We start from the raw sequence: 10,812 nt of genomic DNA, 5'->3' as shown, positions 1-10,812 counted from the left end.
AGGGTACCTCGGACAGGGAGTACCAAAGCGGACAATGGGTGGAGTCCGGGGAGGCAACAGGACCACCTGTGCCTGGCCGAACTGCCCCCAATTGAGCCGGCTGCGCGGGGAGGGAGTCGCCACTCTCCGCGAGGCGTCGACTGACGATAGAGCACATCGGCTGTCTGGTTCAGGATGCCTGGGATGTGTGTGGCTCGCAGGGAGCTGATCACCTGCTGACTCCAGAGGAGGAGGCGTCGGGCGAGTCATGTTAGCTGCTGTGAGTGAAAGAATACGCCACAGCAGCTGTGCTGTCCGACCGGACCAGCACGTGCTTCCCTGCACGAGAGGTAGTAGCCTCCTCAATGCAAGTAGCACAACCAACAACTCTAGGCATTTGAATGCCAAAGCAGGCGGGGGCCCGTCCACCGCCCCGACACTGCTCGCCCGTTGCACACGGCACCCCAACCTTGCAGGGAGGCATCCCAAAGGGGACCCCTGTCCGCAAGAAGGTCATGGAGACCAGGGGGTTAGGGTGTGTCGGCAGAAAAGCGTGTGACCATACGCCTGCTGCCGGTGTGCCACGCTCTCCAAGGAACTTGACTCTGCAGCCAGTGTTGGAGCGGTCGTGTGTGCATCGACCCGAGGGGGACCACCCCCGCCGAGGATGCCATGTATCCCAGGAGCCTCTTGTTACAGGGGGACCGCTGACTGTCTGATCTTCAGGCAGTTCAACACTGATCGGGCGCGCTAGTCAGTCACGCTGCCTCTGGGAGGCCGCGAGGGTGCGAGCCTCCTCGTCGCGGGGGGGTGAGCGGGACCGCTCGTGAGGACAGAGTCGAGTTCCATACCGAGAAAGAGGATGCTCTGCACCGGGGAGAGCTTGCTCTTTTCTCAGTTGACCTGTAGCCCCACCGATCTAGGTGCCGGAGCACCAGGTCCCTGTGTGTACACAACAGATCTCGAGAGTGTGCCAAAACTTGAGCCAGTCGTCGAGATAGTTAATACCCGCACTCCTCCTTCCCTACGGGGAAGGAGGGCGGCTTCCACGACCTTCGTAAAGACTCGTGGAGACAGGGACAGACCGAAGGGGAGGACCCTGTACTGATATGCCCGTCCCTCGAACGCGAACCGACGGAACAGCCGATGTCGAGGGAGGAACGAGACATGAAAGTACGCGTCCTTCAGGTCGATTGCCATGAACCAGTCCTGACGCCTGACGGACGCCAGGATGCGCTTCTGCGTGACCATCCTGAAAGGCAGCTTGTGTAGGTGCCTGTTCAGAACACGCAGATCCAAGATAGGGCGCAACCCTCCGCCTTTCTTGGGGACAATGAAGTATGGGCTGTAGAACCCGCTGAACATCTCGGCCGGTGGGACGGGCTCGATCGCTCCCTTCACCAGAAGGGAGGTGACCTCCGCCCGAAGTACGGGGGCATCCCTGCCTCTGACTGAGGTAAAAAGGACACCCCGGAACTTGGGCGGACGTTTAGCAAACAGAATCGCGTAGCCGAGACGGATCGTCTTCCTCAGCCAGCCTGACAGTCTGGGAAGCTGAGACCAGGCTCCCAGAAACCTTGAAGGGGGACTAGAGGATTGATCTGCTTCATCGCCCCCGCGGAGGGCGGTTCGATGGCTAGCAGTACGGATTCCTTGCCGGGGGAGGACCCCCGGGGAGGAGATCAGCTCTGCTGTTTTTCCTGCCTGGCGATTGTCCGGCTCGACGCACTGTCTGTCTGAGAGTGCTGAAGGCGGGTGTTTATACTCGACATTGTGCTTCGCCAAGACGCAACGTCGAGTTTGCCGTCCACCGTCGTGCAGAGGGTGAGAGCGGCTGTGGTAACCCAGAGAGAGAGGAAACTCTCCTTTTTTGAGAGTAAGTGGGCGCCAGCCCCCCGGAGGGGGCCAGCAGATGGAGAGACGGGGCAGGATCCGTCCCTATCCGACTTCCCAGCGATGTGGCTGGGGTCGGGCCCAATGGTAGCCTCGATCCCCCTGAGGTCTTCCCATGACAGCCGCTTCGCTGCAGCTGCTTATGGGGCGATGGTCTCCTCTTCGCTGTCTCCTCCAGGGGGGCTGCCTGAGTGGGGGGCGCAAGAGCTGGAGGGCATCGAAGAGGACCAGGGCTGCCGGGAAGCAGACAATGCACGGGACTCGACAACCGAGGCGGCCGAGTTGCGGCACGGAGGACTGCTTCTTACTGTCGAGAACCCTCCGGGGGAGGCCGTGTGCGGGTCTCGCGAGTGAGCGGGGCCGCTGCGGCTCGACAGTAACACCAACCAGCCCCCCCTTGAGAGACGGGTGCGTCGAGAAGGCGACCTTCTCAGCGTTACTCATCTGCGCAAGGATCGGCCATAGGGAGTTTCTCATGGACCACAAGTGTGGACATCGTCCGACCCAGGGCCCGCGTGGTCACCTTGGTCGCCCATAGAGCGAGGTCGGTGGCAGCGCAGAGTTCCTGCATAAGCGATGGGTCGGTCTTAGCCTCGTGGAGCTCTCTCAACGCCCTGGCCTGGCAGGAGCCATAGCGTGGAGAGAGGAGGCAGCTTGGTCCGCCGCAATGTAAGCTCTCAACACCAGAGATGCCGAGACACCACATGCTTTGGACGGGAGTCTAGGTCGAGCCCCCCCAGCGACGTATCCTCCAGCTGTCTCAACCTCGAGGGAAGAGAGGGTGACAGAACTTTGTTTTACGTGAAACGTGCCGGGAAGGGGCGTTCCAGGTCTTACAAAGTTCCTCATGCACTTCCGGTAAACACGGCACTGGGGGCGGGCGCGGCTTGGAGTCGCGCTCAAACCCGAGGGGCCATGTAGCCAGCCGCGAGCGCCGGGAGAGGCAGTGCGGGCACTGCAACCCAACACTCACGGCGGCCCGGGAAAGCATGGCCGACATCTCGACGTCCGCTTTTTCCTGGGCTCGACCCCCCGAGGGAGGGAGCCCGAGGAATCGTCGGAGTCGGATGGCAGTACGTCACCCCCCGATGCTGCAGGAGACATCTCATCATCACGCATCGTGTCCGAATACGTGATTGAGGAATAAGACGGCGGACCGTCTCCTGGGGAACGGCCAGACGAGCGAGACGAGGTGTTAACGGTCCGTGAGCCCGTGGCTGGCGGATTATCGCTCACAGTAATCCCCATATCACCCTTGCTGCTTGCCGTAGCGGACGGCAGGGCCGTAGTCCTGCCGCCACGGAACGGGGAGCAAACGAGGTGGAGTCCCGTAGGAACACAGCCACCTGTTACGCAACGTCTGAATTGTCACCGCCTGCAGTGCGGGCAGGACGTATCCACAACGTCTGCCCCAGCGTACTGGAAGCAGGCATTGTGTCCGTCCCCCTCCTCGATGAGTGTGTTGCACCCATGAGAACAGCGGGACAAGCCACGCTGGAGAAATTTGCTCTTTTAGAAAAGGAAATTTGCTCGAACACCTCCGGAACTGCAGAGACGCCCAGGGGAGAGTCACTGCAGGAAGGGACCGACCGCTGTCCACGTCGTAGATTCCAGCAGAAAGAATGATCACCAAGATCGTAGAGAAGCTCATCAGATGCGTAGGCTCTGAAGAACAAAAGGTGAATGAATGAGCACGCCGGCTTCCCTCTTATACCCGGACATCCGGGGAGGAGCCCGGCATGCAAATTTCATTCGCCAATTTTCATTGGCCTTTTCTAAATACACAGAAGATGATAGGTTCTCAAGACAAACCCCATTCTGTCGGTTCGACACAACGTCGAGAGACCGACAGAAAGGGAACTTTTATTCTCTGAGGGAAACGTGCATTTTTAACACATTTTGTCTAAAATAATTCTCAAAAACGACTACAAATGCTGTGTTATGCATGCCAGGCCTGTAGTTGGCGATGTAACAGTACTTACTGTAGTAAAGAAACACGTATGCACATGGCCCTTTTCACAAACTCTTGTTTTTGTAGTGTGCATAATAAAAGCATTGATTTCAAAAACTTGCACTCTGAAATCCGTTTTTAAACGTGCATTTTTAGGCCCCCAAAATGCTGTTGCCATGTAAGGTTAACATCAAAACACATAAAATGTTTTCAGTTATTAATAAAATCCCTTCAGATAGTTCATACATTCACTCTGAACAACTTGCTTTCTAGACTCTTGGATCTTTACTGAATGAAAGCGGTGAGTTATGGATGAAGCTCACTCTGAAAATATAAGCTGTTTTATGACACTAACAAAAGGAGGGACAGAATCTGACGTATGAGTCATAAATCTGATAGAGTGACACACACGCACACGTGCGAACATTCACACAGCCGCTGGAGAACAACCCCTCAGGCACAGGTCATAAATCAGTTCACATGCATCCGAATCCTGCTGTTTCCTTAATTACTGCTTCTATTAACTGATGTAATTAATCCATCATTATTTCACTCACACACTATAACTGCACTCGCGCACCTGTGTAGATGAACTCTGCCGTCTTCATTTCACTGTATAAAATACTTTATAAAATAAGAGAAAGAGCAATTAATAAATAGACATGGAAACACGGTGCTTCCAGAATATGTAAATACACTATACACAAGCACTTCGTCCCTTTCTACATTCAGCCCTAACTCCCCTCACTTGCAGTGCAGACTACGAGACGGCAAATTAATTCTTAGAAACAGTTCAAGAAAATAGTGGGTGGGCTGCTGATAATATTATGGGAGGTACCCGCTGCTCGGGTGAATGTTAATAGCGCTAGCGTCTCGACACTCGACTGGGTTAATGGCCCCACTGACTCTCCTCAATGCTTTTGAACAACCAATAGGTTTGGATTCATTGGTGGCGATCAGGTGGGGCGTGCTTTAAAACCCTGGCAGTCACCGGTGTGCCACTTCTTGCTTCCAATTCACACTGAAGAACTGACAAACCATTTTTCTTCTGCAGAATCAAAGGCATGTATGGCAAATTCGAAAAGATTGAAGGATTGTTGGGAGTTTGCCTCACCCGTCAACTCTTAAAGTCTGTGTTTATGTACAACTTTTTCTTAACCTGACAAGGTCCCTCAGCACACATAAACACATGCTTTCTACGGCAAGCCCTGAAGGGACAAACATATCACAAAGCATCACGGGGCATAGGTTCTCTTAAAATTGCATTCTTATTCAGTTTATGGGAGTTGTTTTGGTGCCTAAAGTAATTCTTTAAAAGTCTCTTGATTTGTTGCCAATATTAAGTGTTGCAATACAAGCCAAGGACATTTTATTAATTGAAAGTGTTGCTTAAAGTGTTACCACAGTTTTTTAGTTGTCCTGTCACCCTCACGGAAACCTTTTTTGCTGGCCGATTACCACATTGTATACGGTCTAGACTTTTTTATTTAACAGAAACTTTACATATTTTTGAAATGCAATTTACATGTTGTATGTAAAAACCATAAAAACACATACATTTTATTACACTAACATAAATTTGAAATTTATTAAATTTTAATGAAATTTAGCGGCATCTAGTGGTGAGGTTGTGAATTGCAACCAACGGCTCACTCCACCCTTTCACCCTTTCAAAGCACTATGGTGGCTGACACAGGACTAAGATGTTTTTGCTTTCTGCCGAAGGAGATAACATATTTACGAAACCCGCTCTGTTGAGCAGTTTGTCTGTTTAGGGCTACTGTAGAAACAACATGGCAAATTCCATGTAAAGCCTGAAATTCACTACCCGACTTTTATTCAGATTTTTGCCCAGATATCCAGTCTGGGTTAGTCGTCAGTTGTTGCAGAATGTCTGCCGATTTTGGGCAGTCGGTGCAGACTTTTTTCTCAGAAAGTCGTGTAGTTGATGATGGGTATAGACTCAATTTTTTATCTGCAGACGAAGTACACAACTTCCTTACTTGAGTGAAAGTACGGATACTACTGGTCAAATATTACTCCACTACAAGTAGAAGTTGCAAAGACAGATTCTTACTTAAGTAAAAGTACAGAAGTACGTGCTTTTAAAAGTGCTCAAGTATTAAAAGTAAATTTACTTCATGTCAGCTGTGCATTGTTTTATTGTCGTATACCTTATGCCTCTGAAGCAACCTACTGAATACACTGAGTAGCTCACAGTATCAGTTGTATTAAAGGAGTAGTTCACTTCAAAATTTGCCCCCATTGACTTTCCATAGTAGTTTTTATTCCTACTATGGAAAGTCAATGGAGGCAAATTTTGCAGTGAGCAACTCCTTTAAGAGCTTTATATGTTTAGCACATATGTGTTTAGTTTAGATATAATCCTGTATGATCATTTAGCCTAATTATCCTCATTAGCCCCCTTGGCCTATATGTATTCATGAGCAGTGTTTTTTTTATTTTGTATATTCCCTTAACCAGTTTTAGCAGCCATTTACCAGTAAGTAGTAAGGTTCTTGTAAATAGTTAAGTGTAGAAGCCATGTGTTTGTTGGATTTATTATCATTTGTATGACCATAATTTAACTACAAACATGAACTATAGCTAGTATAATGAAACTAAGGTATTTTTAGTTGCTGTGGTTTTACTAAAGATTATTAATTGGAGTATGGTTCCTATATATAGAAAATGGTAAATTTGTGGATACTGTGGTTTTACTGCAAATACCATCCCTGCTGAAATAAAACAAAGATTTTTTGAAGTAGAATGAGATTTTTAAATTAAATTCCTCTTTGTAGTGTGTTTGGGTACCATCCCACCAATACAATCCATCACATAGCCTACAGGTAGACAAAAAGTATCCATATTACAATTCCCATTATTACCATTAAATCCATTACATTTTCTGTTGTATTTTGGGCAGGGTACTTTTGTTTTTATTTCAACAGAAATACTATAGTTATAGAATACTATAGACTCAACTATAGTTACTTCAGTAAAAACATCATTAATTTCCCAAATCGCTTTAAATGATACAGCAGCAGATCAGAAGTTAACACACATGCGTCAAAGTGTATGAAGCTTATTTACCGTTTAGCCGTTATGCCGATCATTTTCATGACCATGTTTCTACGATCTTTGACTGATTGTAACCCACAGATGATTACAGCACTCTTTAACATGTGCCCTTTTCGTCTTTTATTGTTCTATTTGCATTTTTAGAGCGCTATCAACGGTGTAGCAGCGCCTACGTTTACATTAGTTTAGCGGGTAAGATCCCAGAGTTGCCAGATTTGCATAATTTTTTTGCTAAATGGCCATTCAAAGCTTGCCTGATAACGCGAGCTTAGAAAAACTGAAATACTTGGCAACATTAAAAGGTCCTGCCCAGCAAACACAGAACGTTCCCCTAACGTTCCCCTATGGTTCCCATTTGGTTTTTTCGTTGGGAACCATAGGGGAACGTTCCCAGAACGTTCCCTATAGGTTATATTTTTCCTAACCAAAAGCTAACGTTCCCAGAACGTTCCCTGCAGGTTGTTTTTTTCTAACCAACAGCTAACGTTCCCGAAACATTCCCTGCAGGTTAGTTTTTTTCTAACCCGCAGCTAACGTTCCAGGAACGTTCCCTGCAGGTTAGTTTTTCTAACCAACAGCTAACGTTCCCGGAACGTTCCCTGCAGGTTGGACTATAATTCAACAAACCAAGGATATGACATATCATGTGTCACCCATAAGCCAATGGATGAAAAAGTTTTCTCAAGGTGCAGTTGAGAGGTAAGCATGATCTGTTTGATGTGTGGAAATGGTTGTTTTTTATCATAGTCTTTGGTGGGTTTGTAAGTAAATAGTGACATCTTTCAAAATTTGATCCATGTTTCCCCAGACCTTAAGGAAATTTGTATAGATTAAAATTTAACAACGATGATAACTTTAATGTTTGCCACACATTTAAGCGAAGTGACAGATGCATCCATACAGAATACATTTTAGTGTAATTGTAGTAGTATTGGTTTTTCCATTAAAACTAAAGGTATTACCTGAACATAAACATTTCTCACAATAAGTATATACATATATATATGTATATGAGTTTTTAAATGTCTTACCTGTTTCCCCATCCTTTTTTCTAGTCAAATGACTCATCCAACTCAATTCAACGGCCTCCTAAGAAAGAAGACGCTGTTCAGTCTTGTAATTTGTATTATGTGGCTTCCACAGATTGAGTCTACGGAGAATTTGTAATCTCCATCTACTGAATAGCCACTTGAATAAGCATCTGCTGTCCTGATTTTGTGAGCTCTGCAAGAAAATTCTCAAACAGGAGTGTGCTGCTTGCAAGCATCAAGACAGATGAAATTCATTGTTTCTGGTGGTAAATGCACAATAGGCTGGATTTTGTACATCATGAAGTATGTGGTATTTGCTCAGCAGACATTCACACTTTTATGTCTCCTCCGTCTACGACTGGTTGGTCAGTATTCACTTCAGCATGGTCCTAGCAGTGTACAAAGAGTGAACTAGGACAGGTCAGTAGGTTTTCACCTGTCAGTGTCACCTCAAATTTATTTTAAACCTTTAGAAAATAAACCAAGAACCTTTTGTTCTTGTATTCTCTTTTTAAACATGGCCTGGTGCATGTAGGCAATTGGGAATTGCACTATACATTGGAAACCTTCATGATACATAAAGCGAGTTAACTACAACTACAATAGGTAAGTCCATCTTTCTTATGCCCTTTAGTGTTTGTTTTTCTCAACCGTAGTACGTTTAAATTCATTGTATAATTGGATTCTGTATGCAGTGATTAGAAGTAATTGACAAAAAGTAATAATACTAATTTAACCACATTTATCAGTTGCAGTTAGCTTTGTCCATATATTTGAGCATTCCCTGCATTACGTTTCTAAATCTTTTTGTGATGTATACAAAATATTTTAATCATATTAATACAGAATCTGTATAGCTTGACAAGCTATAGTATAATTTTCTTTTTATGTTGTTCAAATATTGTCATGTGGCATTTGATTATTTAAAGAATAACCTACGGTAGAACATTCATCTTTCTCTGCTGTCTCCAGTCATTTAATCATGGCGAGATGTGGAATCACACTGTTCTTAAAGCCACAAAGTTTTGCCTGGCTGTCAGTGCAGCCAAGAAAAGCATTTGTTGTTCCTGAGTTTTGTAATAACATTTTAACAATCCTGCCTGTAGCAAACAGTATTGCAATACAACACTTGTTTATAAACAATACATATACTGTTGTTGTCGGAGCCAGCCAGTCAATTCTGCAGTACAACTCCTGCCAGTTTCAGCCATAATCTTTACAGCACTACTATCCCCAGGAAAAGTGTATACCACTCAGCGTTAATGCAGTGGTTGATTGCGGCATGCATTTGTGGGAACTCGTAATAATAAAGGAAATCAAATTGACTGCTTAAAATATGATTGCTGTTTCCATCCTCTTTCCCCTCTATTAAAATGGCACTGAGAACTAACAGGTGCAAAGAAAATCCTTGTTTTTTTAGTAAACACATTAAACATGTTTAAATTTGCATATATTTTTCTTTGAAATGTAGATGGGTTCTATAACAAAACTTATGTGACATGTAATCATGGCGACAGTGTAACATGCAGTGACAGTGTCCCCCTGTATCGTAATGCTATTATGATATAATTCCTGTATATATATATATATGATAAGGAATAACCCTTGCTGTTTTTGCTGTTGCTGCTGCTGCTGCTATTAATCTACTATTATTTTTGCAGGTGTTCATCTGTTAGGACCAAGTGTCAGCTTTACAGGAAAGACACAGATGGGGTGAATTAAAAAATGTTTCCCCAACTTCAGCATAATTCAAATGGACACACTCCATCCCTGACAAGCATTGTTTTAATTGTCTTGCAACAATTCCCCTGATGTTGGGAGTGAATGAGTGCTTTATTTTCCCTGTATTGATTCTGCATAAGCTTATTATTTGCCCAGTCATTTCTCTTCTTCCATATATTTGATTTTTTCCCTATTTAATAAAACTGTTAAAGCCTCTTGTAATTGTAGTGATGTGTAGTTTACTGTTTGTTTAGGCTTGCCTGAAAGATGATAGGCCAGCTATGTCTATGTAATGGTAAACCCCCAAAAATATTTAAAAAACATCTACTGCCTATTTTTCCAGTAAGCAGAGTACAGAAGTGTTTGCCTCTATATGTTGTCACTAGTGTAGTGTTTAGTCCCTCTGTCTTTTAGAGACAGGGCAGTATTCTGTACTTAATGTACTGTCTTACAATAACTGAACTCATGTTACACTTATCAGATGGCAAAATCCATGATTCAACACTGTAAAACTGTCAATAAGTATCGATAAATTCATACAAAAAACACTGATGCCACACATGGGATTTATACATTTGTGATATTGATAATGTGCTTGTAATTGCTCCTTGAAAGTAAAAGTGGTTCCAGTTCTACACTTTCCCTAATCTTTCTGACCTGATTCGTAATTTGCTTGAAGACCTGAATGCAGACTTCGGAAAATGGTAAGTAACAGAAAAAACTTTGTGCATGCGCGCCCGCATTGCCTGATAATGGTAATGCTTTGTCAGGCTTAAAAGGATCACATTTGGTAATTTATATTTAGATATTTTTTAAGAGTTAAATAGTGTTACGTTTTCATCTGTGTTTGTATGGTGCTTTTAAAATTAACATTTTTAATGTAGGGTCACAGTAAGTCTTAATGTTAATTAAGTTTATTTTTAATGCTATTAGTTAATAACCTAAAGGGAACCTGTACAGAACGTTCCCTGCAGGTTATATTTTGGTTTTATTGTTACTCCAAAAAAAATTACCTGCAGGGAACGTTCCGGGAACGTTAGCTGTTGGTTAGAAAAACGAACCTGCAGGGAACGTTCCGGGAACGTTAGCTGTTGGTTAGAAAAACGAACCTGCAGGGAACGTTCCGGGAACGTTAGCTGTTGGTTAGAAAAAACT

General features: G+C 44.9%; 1 long non-coding RNA gene across 1 annotated transcript; it reads left to right on the top strand.

Moving 5' to 3' along the window:
• Window positions 1-7,508: 7,508 nt before the first annotated feature.
• LOC130569473 (uncharacterized) lies at window positions 7,509-9,879 on the top strand. Its single transcript, XR_008964850.1, has 3 exons — window positions 7,509-7,603; window positions 7,960-8,541; window positions 9,597-9,879. It is a non-coding gene; the product is annotated as an uncharacterized LOC130569473 (long non-coding RNA).
• The last annotated feature ends 933 nt before the right edge of the window (window positions 9,880-10,812 follow it).

Source organism: Triplophysa rosa, linkage group LG2 (assembly GCF_024868665.1).
Source record: "Triplophysa rosa linkage group LG2, Trosa_1v2, whole genome shotgun sequence".
Classification (NCBI taxonomy): domain Eukaryota; kingdom Metazoa; phylum Chordata; class Actinopteri; order Cypriniformes; family Nemacheilidae; genus Triplophysa; species Triplophysa rosa.
Note: the sequence above shows the minus strand (reverse complement) of the source record. Positions and strands in the feature narration are given on the sequence as shown.